Here is a 16,517-nt window from a genome sequence, read left to right as displayed (position 1 = left end):
AATGGGATTGCTATAAATGCATGAGATCTTTCTAAGAGAAAAGACGGGAAAGTTCAGCATGCAATCTGGCAGAGACAGTCAACCTTATTCATTTTTCTATTTATTTAGGGTTTTTTACATTTATTTGTCTATTCAGGTGAATGTGCATGCAACAAGAGGACAACTTACAGGAGCTGGTTCTCTCCCTCCACCATGTGGACTCTAGAAACTGAAATTAGTCTGTGAGGCTTGGTGGCAAGTGCCTTTTCATTGTCACAGACCCTGTTCAAATTTCTGAGACAGGAAGTCCTATGTTTTGTTTTGGAACCTAAACATATCTAAGAGGTAGGCTTGAGAAAATGGCTTCTCCCAGATTGCCTGTAGACAAGTCTGTAGGACACCTTACTATGGGTTGTACCACCCCTGGGCAGGTGGGCCAGGGTGTAGAAGAAAGCAGACTGAGTAATAAGCCAGTAAGCAGCGCCCTCTGTGGCTTTTGCTTCAGTTTCTGCCCTAACTTCCTTTACAATGGACTGTGGTGTGGAGTTGTAAACTGAAATAAAACCTTCCTTCCCCAAGCTGCTTCTGGTCACAGTGTTTATCTTCACATCAATAGAAAAATAACTAAGGGGGCTGGAGAAATGGCTCAGCAGTTAAGAGCACTGACTGCTCTTCCAGAGGTCCTGAGTTCAATTCCCAGCAACCACATGGTGGTTCACAACCATCTGTAATGGGATCAGATGCTCTCTTCTGGTCTGTCTGAAAACAGCTACAGTATATTGACATAAAATAAATAAATAAATAAATCTTAAAAAAAAAGAAAAAAGAAAGAAAAGTAACTAAGAAATAGGACCTCATTAAGTAGGTCGGGCTAGCCTCCAACTCAGGATCCTTTTGCCTCAACTGACAGGCAGGATTACAGGTATATACCACCATGCTCAGTTATTAAGTCCTTAGGAGGAAGGAAAACCCTAACACTCTGAGGAGGCCAGACACTGACTAGCGAGCAGTAGGACTTTCTTCCTTTCAGGCTGTCCAATCTCTGCACTGAGAAGCTTTGAGGATGGCATGCAAGTACATGCATCAAACACTGAGGGCACTTGGTGACCTAATGAGGGAGCTGATCAGCAAAACAAAGAGATAAGAACAATTTAAAGTCTGACTCAGGTGCCAGAACCATCTCTGAATGTAAGGATATGTAGGCAGGGAAAACTGACCTCTGAAGGTCTCTGTTGGAGCTTTAACTGTTCAATCCTTTCCTGATGACAGCTGCTTAGAAACCAGCTGTATGTGTGTGTGTGTGTGTGTGTGTGTGTGTGTAAGGAACACAGAGGTCCATTCCTGAAATTCTAGCTCTTCGGAGGCTGAGGAACAAGGATCCTGAGTTCCAGGCTAGTGAAAAGCTATTTCAAAGATCCAGATTGCTAACACCTGAGGAACAATACTTCCACATTGACCTCTGACCTCTACAAGCACATGACTGTATCCACCCATTCATCCAGCACACACACAGAAACAAACACAATGGAAGGGCTAGAGTGTAGCTGCCCTTTCTCCCTCACCTAAGACAAAAGAGCTGCACTTTGGTCATTGAGTACGCTAGGCTTTCAGTTTTCTCAGGGGCAGAGATTGGCTTATCTCACCAATGTCCCCACTGTGCTAGGCCCTGCCTAACTGTAACCCTCTCCCAAGGCTGAGTAGGATTCCAGGCAATTCTACCCATCTGACAGTCTTTCATCTTACCTGGTGTTTCTAGTGGTGATGGTGACTGAATCCAGTGTCATACCTACAAAGCAAACATTCCCCCCAGGGGCTACTGACACCCTTTGCCCAAAAGTTTATTTAAAAGGAAAAGGTACCTACCTCACAGGTGAGCACTAACATTCATTTTAAAGACAGGGAATCAGGTAAGGTCAACTCAAACACTAAAAGGTGAGTCATTAGTGGAGAAACTACTTTAGACTGTCTCTCTGAGACAATGTGGTTGCCAGACTCAAACAGGCTCTTTCAAGTCAGCTCAGCAACTATGAGAAAATGTTCCATGTTCTTCAGGCTTGGCATGAAATGCAGAACAAGTCGGTGACAAACAGACATACACTGTGGGCCAGACACCACACCACAGAGTTTTATGTTTAGTCCTCATGGGGCTGGTAATCAGCTAGTAAAGGTGCTTGCCACCAAGCCTGATGAACTCAGTTGACTCCCAGGACCCACATGGTGGAGAGAAAGAAAAGCCCTGTAAGTTGTCCTCTGGCTTCCACACACTATATAATAAAAGTATATCAATTAAAATTTTCATCTTCAGGCTGGAGAGATGGCTCAGTGGTTAAGAGCACTGTCTGCTCTTTCAGAGGTCCCGAGTTCAAATCCCAGCAACCACATGGTGGCTCACAACCATTCGTAATGAGATCTGATGCCCTCTTCTGGTGTGTCTAAAGACAGCTACAGTGTACTTATATAATAAATAAATAAGTAAACAAATAAACAAATAAATCTTTTTTCAAAAAATGCCATCTTCAAGATGTCTGTGAAGATTTTAACAATAGCACAGGCTTACAGATAAGGAAAACAGAGGCCAAGAGAAGTTAAGGCATTTGTTTGGAGTCACACAGCTAGAAAACTGTGGCGCCAACACCCTCTAACACTGCCTTATGATATGAGGAGGTCACAAGCCCCACTCAGTTCAGGGAGGCAAAACTCATCTCTGAATGAAGCTCTGGTACATACATGTCAAGCTAAAGAGTACAGGATATAGGCTGCCACATATCCCAGCAGAATTCCTCAGATGTTGAATAGCAGGTAACTTTAGGCCCCATCTACCTAATGAAACAGCCGGAACATCAGGTTTGGTAACATGGCTAGTAAAGGCCTGTCTGGATAAGCTTGCCAAGCTGTGAGTCTCTTGGGATTTGGATGAGAACTGATTAATCAAAGGCTCATAGTAATTACAAGTTTCAAAATGAAAAGAACCTAAAGGTAGAAAAGTACCACATGCAGGCAAAGTCCTTCATCAGCAGTGAGTCTCAAGAGCCTCATTCCAGAATCAGGTGTCAGTTTCCCAGTAATCTACCAACATAGCCACATTCCTCTGGATTAAAACAAAACAAAACACTCCTGCCAGGCAGGTGGTGGCATACACCTTTAAGCCCAGCACTCAAGAGGCAGAGGCAGGTGGATCTCTGTGAGTTGCAGGACAGACAGAGCTACAAATTGAGACCGTGTTTCAGAAAACAAAACTAAACTAACAATAAAAAATAAAACAAAATAATTAGGACTTCTTTGGGACAATACTCATGTTAATTAAAATAAGAAGATAGAAACCAGAGACCACAGAACAAGGCTTATTACAAGCTCTGCTCTCCTACCAAAGGGAACACTTTCTGGAGAACTGTGGCCATCCATTCAGTAGGCACAGCGTGGAGTGCCATCCACTGCAGGCCTAGGATTATGCCCACATGCAAGTTGTGTTCAGTAGGCCAAAGATAAAAACTGCAGAGGACAAGAGAGTGATCCTGCCCTTTAGAAAACTGTGACCAGAGCTCTGAGGGGAACCGTGAGATGGATGGAGCATCAGGGAAGGTCTCTAAGAGGGAAGATGGCTGACATGGAGAATGCTCACTCAGCACACTCCAGTGTAACAAGGGACCTGAGAACAGTGGAGCTGCCATTGCTGCTAGAAGCAGACTCCTCCTCATTCCACTGTCATGGTAGTCCACTTCAGGACACCAAGAAGAGAACACCATGTTCAAGCCCGAAGAAGCCCATGGATTAAGGAGTCAGTGACAAGGGCAATTGCTTTCTTTAATATATACAAAGCCACCACTGAGCCAAATATGGTGACACATGCACTTAGAAAGTAGAGCCAAGAGGAATGGAGCTTGAGGCCTGGGCTGGGCTACATAGCAAGACCATATCACAAAACAAAGCCTTGGGAGAAGAGAACAAATGAGGTTAGAGAAGGAAGTAAAGGCTCAGGGATGGCCTTGGAGGCTAGTGTGGTGGACTCTGCCAGCAGAAGACACAAGTCTTGTCAAATATCAAGTGGTATCTGCCACTGCCCAGCAATGCCACCTCCTAGACATTTTCTTCCCTAGCATGCTTTCTTCCCTAGCTTTCTCACTCTGCTTTCTCCTCCGACCCTACTGGCCATGCCTTCTCCTTTCCTTGGCCTTGTCTCTCCTGAGGGGCTCATGCCCAATCCTCTCCCCTTCTCCATCTACATTATTTCCCTCTGGAGACCTCATCCACACTCTGACAACTCATACTTAATACCTCTCATCCCAACCCTAACTTCAACTCCCAGTTCAATTAGCCAAACCTCCTAACCTTTATTTGTAGGTCTCTATAACTAGCAAGGGCTCAAAACGCACAAAATCAAAACTAACCTCTGGCAGCCTTTCCTCTCCATATTGCATTCCCTACAATTTCATCATCCACTTTCTACCAACACTATCTGTAACAAGTTCCCAGACTAAAACCCCAGTTTCTTGACTGTAGAGGAATTTGATATGGCTGTTCTAGCAAGAGATTGTATCCAAAGAGCTTCTAGGTCTGTGTGATCTGGCTGGAATACAGATAATCCCAAACAATGAAGATAAGGTCAGTTTGTAGAAGGAAGCAGCCATGTTTGAAAGTGATGTCTAATTGAGAGGCAGACAAAGTGATGAAACAGAGAAAGATTTGACAGAATGAGTCAGAGATAGGATACGCCCAACCCCCAGGAGTAGAGCAGCTGGGAGTCAGTGCAGTGAGTGTGGCACAGTGAAGTTGAGTTTCTTTATGAGTTCCTGCAGTTCAGTGTAAGTAGGCAGAAGCAGTTGAAGTCAAAGAATAAGAAGGAGCTAGAAGAGTTGAACAAATTGCTAGAGCTAGTTTGAGGCCAAGTAGAGCAATTCAGTGAGAAGAAAAGCCAGAGTGAATCAGTCAGATTGGAGAGGAGTTTGAGTCACAACAGTTAAGATGAACTAGCCAGCCAGTGTTCAAAAAGGGCTAGAAAGGGTGAGCTTATTTATGAGTAATCCTCCAAAACAACAATTATATCTGGGGAATAAAAGTTATATTTACCCTCATCATATCTGCCCCCATACCCCATATCTGGGAATTGAACCTAGGTCCTCTGCAAGACCAAGTAATCTTAACCATTGAGCCACCTCTTCAACCAGGCTTCTTTTCTAATCTATAAGTAGGATAGGCATGATTCTATAAATCCAGAGCCTTTGGACAACCTGTCTACTTTGCTAGGAAGACTTTTTCTCGGAATAGCTTCATGTCTTGGATCTTATTCGTTTTGAGTGTTGGCTCAGATGTCACCTTTTTTATAAAGAAAGACAAGGTCTCTTTATGTAGTCCTGGCTATTCTGGAGCTTGCTATATAGACCAGGATGGCCTTAAACTCAGAGGCTTCTGCCTCCCAAGTGCTGAGACTCCATGCCCAGATGTTACCTTCTTAAGGCTTTCTCTGACCACTTGATTTTGTAGCTCTTGCTGTTCCCCCCCCTCCCACCTTCTTTCCCTCTCACATACACATACACACATAGAGTACACATATGTAGATCAGGGGGTATCTTGGAGAAATCAGAAATTGGTTCTCTCCTTCTACCATATGGAGTACCAGCAGAACCAAATTCAGATCATCAGATATGGTGGCAAGTGCCTTTATCCATTGAACTATCTTGTCAGCCCTACATTAGTTCTTTTATTATTATTTTTAGTCAGGGTCTCAAAACATTGCCTTGGCTGGAGTAGAACTTGCTAGTAAACCAGGCTGGCTTTGAACTCACAGAGTTCTGCCTCCCAAGTACTTGGAGCTCTCAAAGGTATGAATCACCACACGTCTTCCCCTGACTGTTTTTAGACAAGGTCTTATTATTTAGCTCAGGCTGGCCTGGAACTCACTAGTAGCCCAGGATAGCTTTGAATTCATGATCTTTCTGGCTCAGCCTTCCAAGTGGTAGGATTATAGGTTTGTACTATTATGCCTAGCTGACCACTTTATCTTACGCAGTACACCTCTTCAATTCCCAGCACTGTCTAACCTTCTTCCCTATTTTTTCCTTTAAAGTATTACATATTATAAACAGTACTTATATGTCTATTTTCCTTCACAATGCAGATTGCATGAGAGCTAGGACTTAGATCAGCTCACTACTCTATTCCTACCACTTACCTGAATGTCAAGCAAACAGGTGCTCAGCACACATTGATAACTAATCCTCAACTCTTGGGGAAATTTCAAGTTTTATAAACTAGTCTCAAACGACTGTTGAGTAATGTGAAATGGAAAATGCCAGACCACCAAGTTCATTTCACAGCCAGTAAGTAGAAGGTTAAACATCAAATGATCAGAGAGGCTCCATCCATCCTCAGAACCACAAAAAAATTAATTCATTAAAAATACATATTTGTGGGGGCTAGAGAGATGGCTCAGTGGTTAAGAGCACTCACTGCTCTCCCAGAGATCCTGAGTTCAATTCCCAGCAACCACATGGTGGCTCACAACCATCTGTAATGGGATCCGATGCCCTCTCTTGTTGTGTCTGAAGACTGAAGACGGTGACAGTGTACTCAAATACATAAAATAGATAAACAAATCTTTAAAAAAATACATACTTGTGGTAGTTTGAGTGTATAGGCTTAGATGTTTGAATGCTTGGTCCCCAGTTGGTAGAACTGCTTGGAAAGGATTATTAGGAGACATGGTCTTGTTAGAGGGGTTTGAGGTTTCAAAAGCACACACCATTTCCAATTAGTATTCTCTCTCTCTCTCTCTCTCTCTCTCTCTCTCTCTCTCTCTCTCTCCCTCATGCTTGAGGATCAAATGTGAGCTCTCAGCTACTGTTCAAGCCCCATGCCTGCCTTCTGCCATGCTCCCCACTATGATGGTCAGGACTCAAACCCTTTGGAACGCTAAATCCCTAAATTAAATGCTTTCTTTCATAAATTGCCTTGGTCATGATGTTTCTTCACAGTAATAGAAAAGTAACTAAGACAATAATAAAATGGAAGAGCAACGTGTTCAGGCCCTTTTCTTCAGTGAGGCAGGCCATAACCTGCTCACTCCCACAGGCTCAGCGTAAACATATCATAAGATGTGGGGACCTGTGCCATGAGCTGCAGTGACAGCACCACCATGCCCTCAAGGATCTCAGACCATCAGACCCTCAGTGTCTCTGTACTTGCTGATCCTACCAGGATCATCCTCTCCTGCCCTAGTATGGCTGCTCTAATTTATCCTTCCAATCTCAGCTTAGATGACATCACTTTAAAGACATATTCCCTGCATCTACTACTTAAGAAGATATTTATATGCTATTCTCCAGTATTTCTATACATCTGCACAAATTCACCGAGCATCTACCATGACCTGGAAGCTGTTTATGTGCACTGAAGGAAAGGTAAATCTTTGAAGACAAGCAAGATTAAGATTAAAACAAAAACAACAAAAGACAGAGCTGGAAAAAAAAAGTAAGAAAGAAGAGAGAAAAAGAAAGAAAAAGAAAAGAAAAGAAAGAAAGAAAGAAAGAAAGAAAGAAAGAAAGAAAGAAAGAGAAAAAGTAGGCTATCAAGCATGGAGCAGGAGGAAAGGAAATTGAAATTTAACTAGTAGCCACAGAAGGCCTCCTTGAAGTGAAGGAAACATCAGCCAGACCAAAGAAATAGCTGGGGCTAGGTATGGGGCTCAGTAACAGAGCAGAAGTGGGAGCGTGCCTGGTGTGTCTGAGGAGTGGTGGATGGGCAATGGGGACTGAGCACTGAGTGTCAGAAGAACAGCTTGCCATCACTGAGAGTGCAGACCTTACCCTGCTGTAGTGGAATCCTGACACAGGTACACATGTGCACCATAAGACATTAGGTGTCTGGGGCTGGAGAGATGGCTCAGTGGTTAAGAACACTGACTGTTCTTCCAGAGGTCCTAAGTTCAAATCCCAGCAACCACATGGTGGTTCACACCCATCTGTAATGAGATCTGATGCCCTCTTCTGGTGTGTCTGAAGACAGCCAGAGCGTACTTATATATAATAAATAAATCTTTTAAAAAAAAGATGCTTAGGTGTTCATTTTTTTCCATTTTAACAGGCCTGACTGCTATGGCTTGTTTTCCTCATTATTAGTTTTGTAATCATGGTATTTGTTTTCTGTTTCTGCTTTGTCTCTCCCCCAAGAGAAAGCAACACTATGGCAGAAACTAGATTTGGCTTGTTTACCTACTGGTACATCACAGTGGCCATACTCTAGTGGGTCTCATAAACACTGAATGAATGAATGAATGAATGAATGAATGAATGTGAGACTTAGGAAGTTTCTGTTGTCAGAATCACAACATCAAGCACTTCCAACTGTTCTCATAAAGAATGAAGATGGAAGCAGACCCAACAGCTAGCTACACAAAACCTGTCTCTCCATCTCAAAGAGCTTAAGACCAAAAAGCAGTTAGCAATTTGTAACTCTAGTCCCAGGGGACTTGTTGGTCTACTCTGGTCTCCATGGGCACCAAACTCACACATGCTGCACACACACACATACACACATGCACTAAGCTCACACATGCTGCACATACATATATGTAGGCAGCCATACACATAAAATAACTTTTTGAAAAACGGTTTTTGAGGACTGGGAATATAGGTGAGGGGTGGTCTACTTTCCTGGTGAGGATGCACAGAACATCACCCGGAACCCTCACAATGCAATGGGATATTCGTTCATTTCCTCTTTCCCCAGACACTTATCAAACATTGCTTATGTGCCATGTACCTGACTAGATGCTGGAGACACACACAGTTCAGATAAGTGCTTGCAAAGAACTAAGAGATCTTTACTGAGAAGGCATCAAAGTGAGCAAACAGTTACATCCCCTGTGATCACTGCCACAGGACACTAGAGGGGCAGCCAGCTCAGACCTCTGCAAGACGGGGATGAAGAGCAAATGACAAGCTCTAGGCAGCAGTCCAGCAAAGGAGCCCAGGAAAGAGCAGCACGAGAGGGCTGTGCAGACGGAGAGCACAGAGCGGAGACAAAGCACAGGTGCAGCTTGCAGTTTGCAGCGTGAGTGTGACCAGAAGGAGGGTCAAAGTGTAGAGTGGGGAGCTGAGATAGAGAGCTAGGTAGAAGTCAGAGCCTGAAAGAGCTTGGATGCTATGCCAAAAGGTTAGTGCCCGCTGAGGGAAAGGAAGAACCACTGACAGACTTACAACGAGGATTAAAGAAAAAAATTTTTTGGTTTTGGTTTTCAGGACAGGGTTTCTCTGTGCAGCCCTGACTGTCCTGGAACTCACTCTGTTTGCAGACTAAGCTGGCTTCAAGCTCACAGATCTGCTTGTTTCAGCCTCCTAAGTGCTGGGATTAAATTAAATTAAAATCATGTGCCACCAAGTCTAGAGAAGTGGTATATATATTTTTAATTGCTCCTATTTTCTCCCTAGCATATTTTATTCCTCTCTATGCAGAGTGATAAAAATCAGGAGAGAAAGAAACAAAAGGAAGAAAGAAAAAATAAAGAAAGGAAGGAAAAAGCAAGCAAATAAATCTCTTCTAGTTAAGAAAATCCCAGCAGCATATCTTAGGAAGAAAGACCTGTTGAAAACAGGAATGCCTTCAAGAACAAGTACCCTTCAACTATCTGAAGCACACCAAAGTATAAAGCCTAAGCAAACCATGCCCGCTTCCTGTCAGCACTGCAGGCTTTGGTGCCAGGGCGAGGGTTTGGGGGGAAGTGAGCAGTCAGACATGCAGAAGATGAAAGTCCAAACCTACCCCTAGTTGGACCCACAATAAACTGTTCTCAAATACTTTTAGTAAGAGAAGTGGGAAGAGTGGGAACCTCAGGGCAGACAGCCTTCCTCAGACGCGGGCCCCAACAGGTACCATGGCTTAGGGTCAGTAGTAATATGACCTGCAAGACATCCTCACCCAATATCTACAGACACTGGAGGTGGCTCAACAGTGTTTTCTTATGATTATTCTGAAACAAGATCGTTTTTATGTAGCCATGGCTGGAACTTACCATGTAGATCATGTAGGCCTCTTCCCACCTCAGCTTCATGAGTACTGGCTGGGGTTCCAGGCATGGACTACCACATCTCCCCAAAACCCTTCTTTTTCTTGGAGCTAGAAATAGAAACCAGCCTTGCAAACACTGGGGAAGTGCTCTACCACTTTATCTACATATCTAATTAGGATAGAAACCCAGTTGATGGGAGTTATCCAGGTCACACAACTAGGAAGCTGCTGACCTGGGGCCAGAGCCAGGAACTGACTGGCAGGGAGTCAGAGTGCTCATTCCACTGGACCTCTGAGCCCTTCAAAATACCCGGTGTGAAGCTTCCAGTCAACCCAGATTCATCAGATGACAGAGACACTGGAGATCTGATTCTCTGGGACTAGCAAAGCCCTCTTGACAGGAACTGTCAAAGGCAAAGGAGTATGGTAAGCTGGATTCAGGACAGAGTGCCAGGGCTCTGTTAATGTTCCTACAAGTTGCTTTATCTTCAGTTATCCCTTGGTAGAATAGGGATAAGGTGACACTATTAAGTTTCTGTGAATTCAATGGAACTGAGCTCATGACAGACAGACAAACAGAGAGAGAACTGGGTGTGGTGGTTCAGCTCTGTAATTAGTCCTAGAACTTGGGAGACAGAGGTGAGTGTACTGCTATGAATTCAAGACACAAATAGATCCTGGCCAGACAGAGCCATAGTGAAACTGGCTTTTTTTAAAAAAAGGCAATTAATGTACCATTTTTATTTAACTACTTTTCTCAAAAGCACAAGGAAATCTTCACAGGCTCATTACAGTTCACTGCACTCAAGAGGAAGGAGGAAGATAGTAAGTCTCTTTTGTGTTGATGTCAGGGAAACTAAGGCAAAACGAGCAAGAAAATGTCTACGAAGGAAGAGAACCTCACCCTCCAGCCACCAAGTCAGGCACCATGACAGGTCAAAGACCCGTCCTTTGGGTCTGTTCCTCTAAAACCTAGCTAGGACCAAAAGATCCCCTAAGGGGTCCTGTTGTTTCCCTCTTTATTACAAAAGAAATAACGTGCAAATGAGATGAATGTTATGTCTGGAATTGGTTTTAAGAATAGCCTATTTGCTGTCTTATAGTTTCCGATAGTAAGGAAAACCTTCAGACTCTTTCCCTAACAGCAACAACCTGCCACAGAACAGCCTCCTGATGAAAGTGAATCAAATGCTCCTCATGAACATTAGATCAGACAAGAGGCAAGAAGGCTGCATCCTGACACCAATCCAAACAATATAATGGCGACAATATATCAAATCACTCCTAGACCCCAAGCCAGTTCCAGGTGCCTTTGTCCCCGCGCTTTGATGGTCCCTGGAGACCTGCAAAGGAAGTCTGGTTTTGCTTCTACTACTCGAATGACCTTCCATGTGTGACTTAACCTCCCGTGCCTCTGTGTCCTCGTGAGTAAAGAGAGTAAGGCGATAGTAGCTACCTTACAGGGGCTTCTGTGAGCTCAGTACACAAAAATGCTTAGCACAGCACAGAGCTTCGAAGTCAGTAAGGGCTGGATAAACAGTGACAGACATTCTTGTTAGCCCTAGTACAAGTGTCCCCATTCCATCAACGTGTCCCTGAGGATCCAAAGGACGAGGGGCAGGCGGCATAAGGCCATTTCTAGATTTTTATTTTGGGGGCAGTGGCCAAAAGATAAGCCCTGAAAGAGGAAGCCTCAGGTTAGCCAAGGTGTGGGAAGGGAAAAGCAGAGCGTAGGAGAGGCCTAAGTCCAGGAGTCTCTCCAACCGTCCTCTCCAAACCGGACTGCGGACCTGAAAGGACGGGTTGTGCCGGGCCGCCAAGCCGTCGTGAATGAATGAGCACGCAGCCCTTTCACTTTCTCCCACTCGCGGCTCGCACCCCTTCAGCGTAGCGTCCTCTCCGTGACCTCTGACCTCGCAGACCCCTCACCTCGGACCCCTTCAGTTTTTCTCCTGTCTCGTTGGGCTTCCTTTTTCCTCACCACAAATCCAAACGGCTCTGCGTGCCGCGGCTCGGCTCGCTTCAGCAGCAAAATGTCCGCAGCAGCCTCCACCTCCTTCTCCGCCGGTGCGTCGTAGCAGCCGGCCGCTCCAAGCCCCACGGCTGTCACCTGCCGAGCGGAAGTGAGCAGCCCGCGCGCGGAACTTCCGGTGGACGCACACTCCGAGGGCGGGGTCAAGGGTGCAACCCAGAGGGAGGGGCTGGGGACGTGTTGGGCGGGGCCTGTGTGGGAAGGGCGGGGCCTTAGCAGCGCCGGCCTTTGTGAGGATTGAGGGCCTGGGAGGCCAAGCAGCTAAAGCAATCTAGGATGTCCTTGCTCAGAATCCCTGGCCAGGCTCCCTCGGGGCACCAGAGAGTCCAAAGGGTCTTGCAGGACTTTAAAGTCTATCTCTGAGTTACAGATGGGGAAACTGAGGCCAACATTGTTGGCTTGGTATAGGGAAAAGTCAAAACCGGAGCTATAAATCTTATCAGTCGCCAAACTGTGCCTTTCTGCTAGGCTAAAGCTAGACTTTTTCTGCTATCCTTGGAAAATTCATTGTTCTATAAGGAAAACATAAGCTACATCCAAGACTTTTCATCCAAGGGGTAACTCACAGTGAGCTAAGGCGTATAACTTGTCCCTTTGACCAGGACCTCAACTGATACACCCATTTCATTCCTTACTTTGGTCCTATTGATTTTCTCATTCTAATGGGTAACTTGTATTCATCCCCTTTAAGACATTATAAAGCCTCTATTTTAACATTTTTTAAATTAAGCTAATAATATTTGCATTGCAGAGAAAAAGAAATATGTTAGTAAGAAAAAAGACCAAACAACCTCATGTAGGTAGGCTCCTGAGAAAATCACTTCTTAACACTCGGTTATCGTCCTAGGTGTCTGACTTCATATATTATTTGTGTGCTCCTTATTGTTTTTGAGACGAGATCTTGCTATGTAACGGAAGCTAGTCCCAGTGTTGAGATCATAGTAATGCACTGCCATGCCTGGTGTATATCACTGGGGACCTAGCTTTGTGCATCATATGTAAGCTCTCCAACAACTGCGTCGCTGACACCTTGGCTGGCCTAGAAAACTGAAAACCAAGCAAAAACTTGCCCCCTCTGTCTCTCGCAGTGTTGGGTTTAAAGGTGAGTACAACCACACCCAGCTGTTTTTACATTCTTTAAAGTTTTGTAATGACTGCAGAGTTACAGCAAATGGTTAAAAATAGATTAAATAGAATCCCATATGTTGGGCTGAAGAGATGGCTCAGCAGTTAAGAGCACTCGCTGGCTGCTCTTCCAGATAACTGGGTTCGATTCCCAGCACCCACATGGCAGACAGCTCACAGCCATCTGTAATTCCAGTCCCACAGGATCTAAAACCCTCTTCTGACCATGCATGCACATGGTACATGTACAAATGAACATAAAATAAATAAATCTTGCCAGGTGGTGGTGGTATACCCCTTTCATCCCAGGTGGATCTCAAAGTTTGAGGCCAGCCTGGCCTACAGAGAGAGTTTTAAGACAGTCAAAAAAGCCAAACAAACAAACAAATAAATAAATCTGAAAAAAAAAGCCAGGCTTGGTGGTGCATGCCTGTAATCCCAGCACTTGGGAAGCAGAGTCAGATAGATTTCTGTGTGTTCAAAGCCAACCTGGTCTGCAGAGAAATTTTCCAAAGTTACAATAGTGAGACCTTGTCTCAAAAACAAACAAACAGCTGGAGAGATGATAACTCAGTGGTTCAGAGCACTGGCTGCTCTTCCAGAGTTCCTGAGTTCAAATCCCAGCAACCACATGGTGGCTCACAACCATCTGTAATGGGATCTGATGCCCTCTTCTGGTGTGTCTGAAGATAGCTCAGTGTATCCATATACATAAAACAAATAAATCTTAAAAAAACAAACAAACAACAACAACAAAAAGAATACTATGTACATTCACCCAGCTTTCCTCAATGATGACACTACACACACACACACACACACACACACACACACACACAGAGAGAGAGAGAGAGAGAGAGAGAGAGAGAGAGGCTAATATTAACACTCGGAAACTGTCATTGGTAAAATATCTTTGTAGAGTGCCTTGGTCTTAAAAACAGGATTTGTATGAGATTACGGCTGACCTTGCTCAGTCCGGAGAAGAATGTTGAAGAGACAGCCTATTTTCCTAGATTATCTGTCTTGCTTAAAGCAGACAATTCCAGGAAAGAGAAACCACAAAGCTGCAATAGTCCCCACAACTGCTTCAACTTCCTCAGTACACGTCTGCCCCCCTGCTCCTTACAAAGGATCTTAGTCAGCTTCCCCCCAGCTAGACCCCCCATTCCTGAGAGAACCCTCCCCCCAGCACTGTTGTGTGCTGAAAAACATAGTCTCACCTACTACGGTGAGATTCTGGTCTTGTTCTGCCTTTATTCCGTCTCTTTATGCTGCTTTCAAAATCAAATAACCTTTGCCTCAGTTCACAGACTTTGTTCCATTTTTAAATCCTTCCTTTTTTAACTAAAAAGGGAAAAAAAACTTTTTGCTGCAGTAACAGAAATTTATTTTCTTACAGTTCTGACTAGAAATCTAAAGTCAAAACTTAGGTGGTTTCTTCCGGAAACTTCCTTTGGCATGCAGATGGCTACTCTCCTGCTGTGTGTGTGTGTTTTTTTTTTTAAGGTTTATTTATTTATTTCATGTGTGTGGGTAGACTGTAGCTGTCTTCAGACACACCAGAAGAGGTCATCAGATCCCATTACAGATGGTTGTGAGCCACCATGTGGTTGCTGGGATTTGAACTCAGGACCTTTAGAAGAGCAGTCAGTGCTCTTAACTGCTGAGCCATCTCTCCAGCCTCCTGCTGTGTCCTCTAGAGGTATTTCTTCTTCTACACATCTAGAATAACTGTATATGAACATATCATGCTGCCTGTTTAATTGTCTGGAGGAAACATTTCTAATGAGAAATTTGGTAGTTGTCAATCATAGGGAAAACAAAATTTAATTGGGAATGTGAAATGAAAAGAATTAATCAATGACAAGTTTAAAAGCCCTAAAATCATTCTGATGGAGAGAGTTCATGTTTGACGTGACTAAATAGTAGAAAAAGACCCCAGGAATGTGGGTGTGGTGGGCACACCTGTAACCCCAGCACTTGGGAGGCAGAAGATCATCAGCTACAAGCCAGCCTGAGCTACATAAGGAAACTTTGTCTCAAAATAAAAATCTCCAAGGAAACAGAAGTCACAGGCCTGTCTCCTAAGGATTGGCCTCCAGTTGCCTTTTTTTTTTTTTTTTTTTTTTTTTTGCTACATCTTCTGAATTAAGTGAATGTGGTTTCTTTACAGGCTGAGATGGCTAGAAAGGGAACTCCAAGGAACACACTACAGAGGCAGGAAGACTTGCAAGGGAAGACCTGCAGAAGAGAATTAGCTAGACATTTCAGTCTTCCAGATTTGTAAATCCCTGCTGTATATCAGGGCCTTCATGAGCGAGCTCCAGGTAGACCAGATGAGGCAAAGTTCTGCACTCTAACTGAACCATATCCTCAGCCCTCAGTATAATGACTCTTTATACAGTATCTACCCTGTGTTACATATTATATAAGTCATTGGGCAACATCTTAAAGGATACAGAAGGATACATGTCGGCACTATGGAAATATCATATTTCAGTATCAGGACCTTGTACTTTCAGGGATTTGGGTCCTGGTACCACCAATTCCTATAGAAAGCAAGATAGACTTAATTTGGACAAATTAAATAATGTTCTTCACTTCTGTGTCCACTAGAGGGTCCACAAGTGCCATCAGCGGCCATCCTTCTCTGTAAACATAATCTCAACACAGGCCTTGCCTTCTAGTTCAAGTTTCTAGCCTTTTCTTCCTATATGGCTATGAATCGGCCATCCCAGTCTCTGCTTACAGCTCCTTGTTGCTTTTAATCCTTTAAATCCCTAAACATTGCCACAAAGTGTCTATGTTCAGGACCTCATTGACACCACCAGCTCGCAGCCCCCAGAAGATGGGAGCTTTACACCCTCCTCACCCTCACCTTGTGGGGTGCAGCTGGCCGAGCAGGGGTCCTGGAGGCCTCCAGGGCTCCCTCCTTCCACTACACCATTGCTGGTGTTTACAGGAGCAAAATCGGCTCAGCTCTTCAGACTCTACTGCCACAGGCTGCCTCTCAGGGCCTCTGCTTGCTTCAGTCCCTAGGCTGGACCAGTTTCTAGTCCACAATTGAAAAGGCCCAGACTAGATCTGTAAATATAGTTTAGCATGCTCAAAGCCCAATTTCAATCTCCAGTGAGAGAGACAGACAGACAGATAAAAACAGAAAGAGACTGACAGAGAGAGAGACAGAAAAAGAGAGAGGAGAGGGGGAGAAGGGAGGGAGAGAGAGGGAAAGGGAGAGGAAGAGGGAGAAAGAGGGAGAATATGTCTACCCAGGTCCCTAGGTATGGGAGATCTGTCCTCAGACTTAGAGAATCGGATGACTAAGTCTCCTTGAAAGATTCCTAACAGAGATAAAGTCTCAGTGTCTGTGTGCAATGCCTGC

General features: G+C 44.3%; 1 protein-coding gene across 2 annotated transcripts in view; it reads right to left on the bottom strand.

Annotated features, from left to right (window-relative positions):
- The window catches only part of AP1B1 (adaptor related protein complex 1 subunit beta 1), a 50,911-nt gene extending 38,815 nt beyond the window's left edge, over nucleotides 1-12,096 (bottom strand). Inside the window, exon 1 of one of the 2 annotated variants that reach the window (XM_080940432.1) lies at nucleotides 11,960-12,096. The gene's annotated coding sequence lies outside the window, so the exon portion shown is untranslated. Of the gene's footprint in view, nucleotides 1-11,907 lie in introns of both variants that reach the window. The other variant, XM_080940433.1, reaches the window with a different exon arrangement.
- Between the last annotated feature and the right edge of the window lie 4,421 nt (nucleotides 12,097-16,517).

Source organism: Micromys minutus (assembly GCF_963924665.1).
Source record: "Micromys minutus genome assembly, chromosome: 1".
Taxonomy (NCBI): Eukaryota; Metazoa; Chordata; class Mammalia; order Rodentia; family Muridae; genus Micromys; species Micromys minutus.
This window is presented reverse-complemented; position numbering and strand designations above follow the sequence as displayed.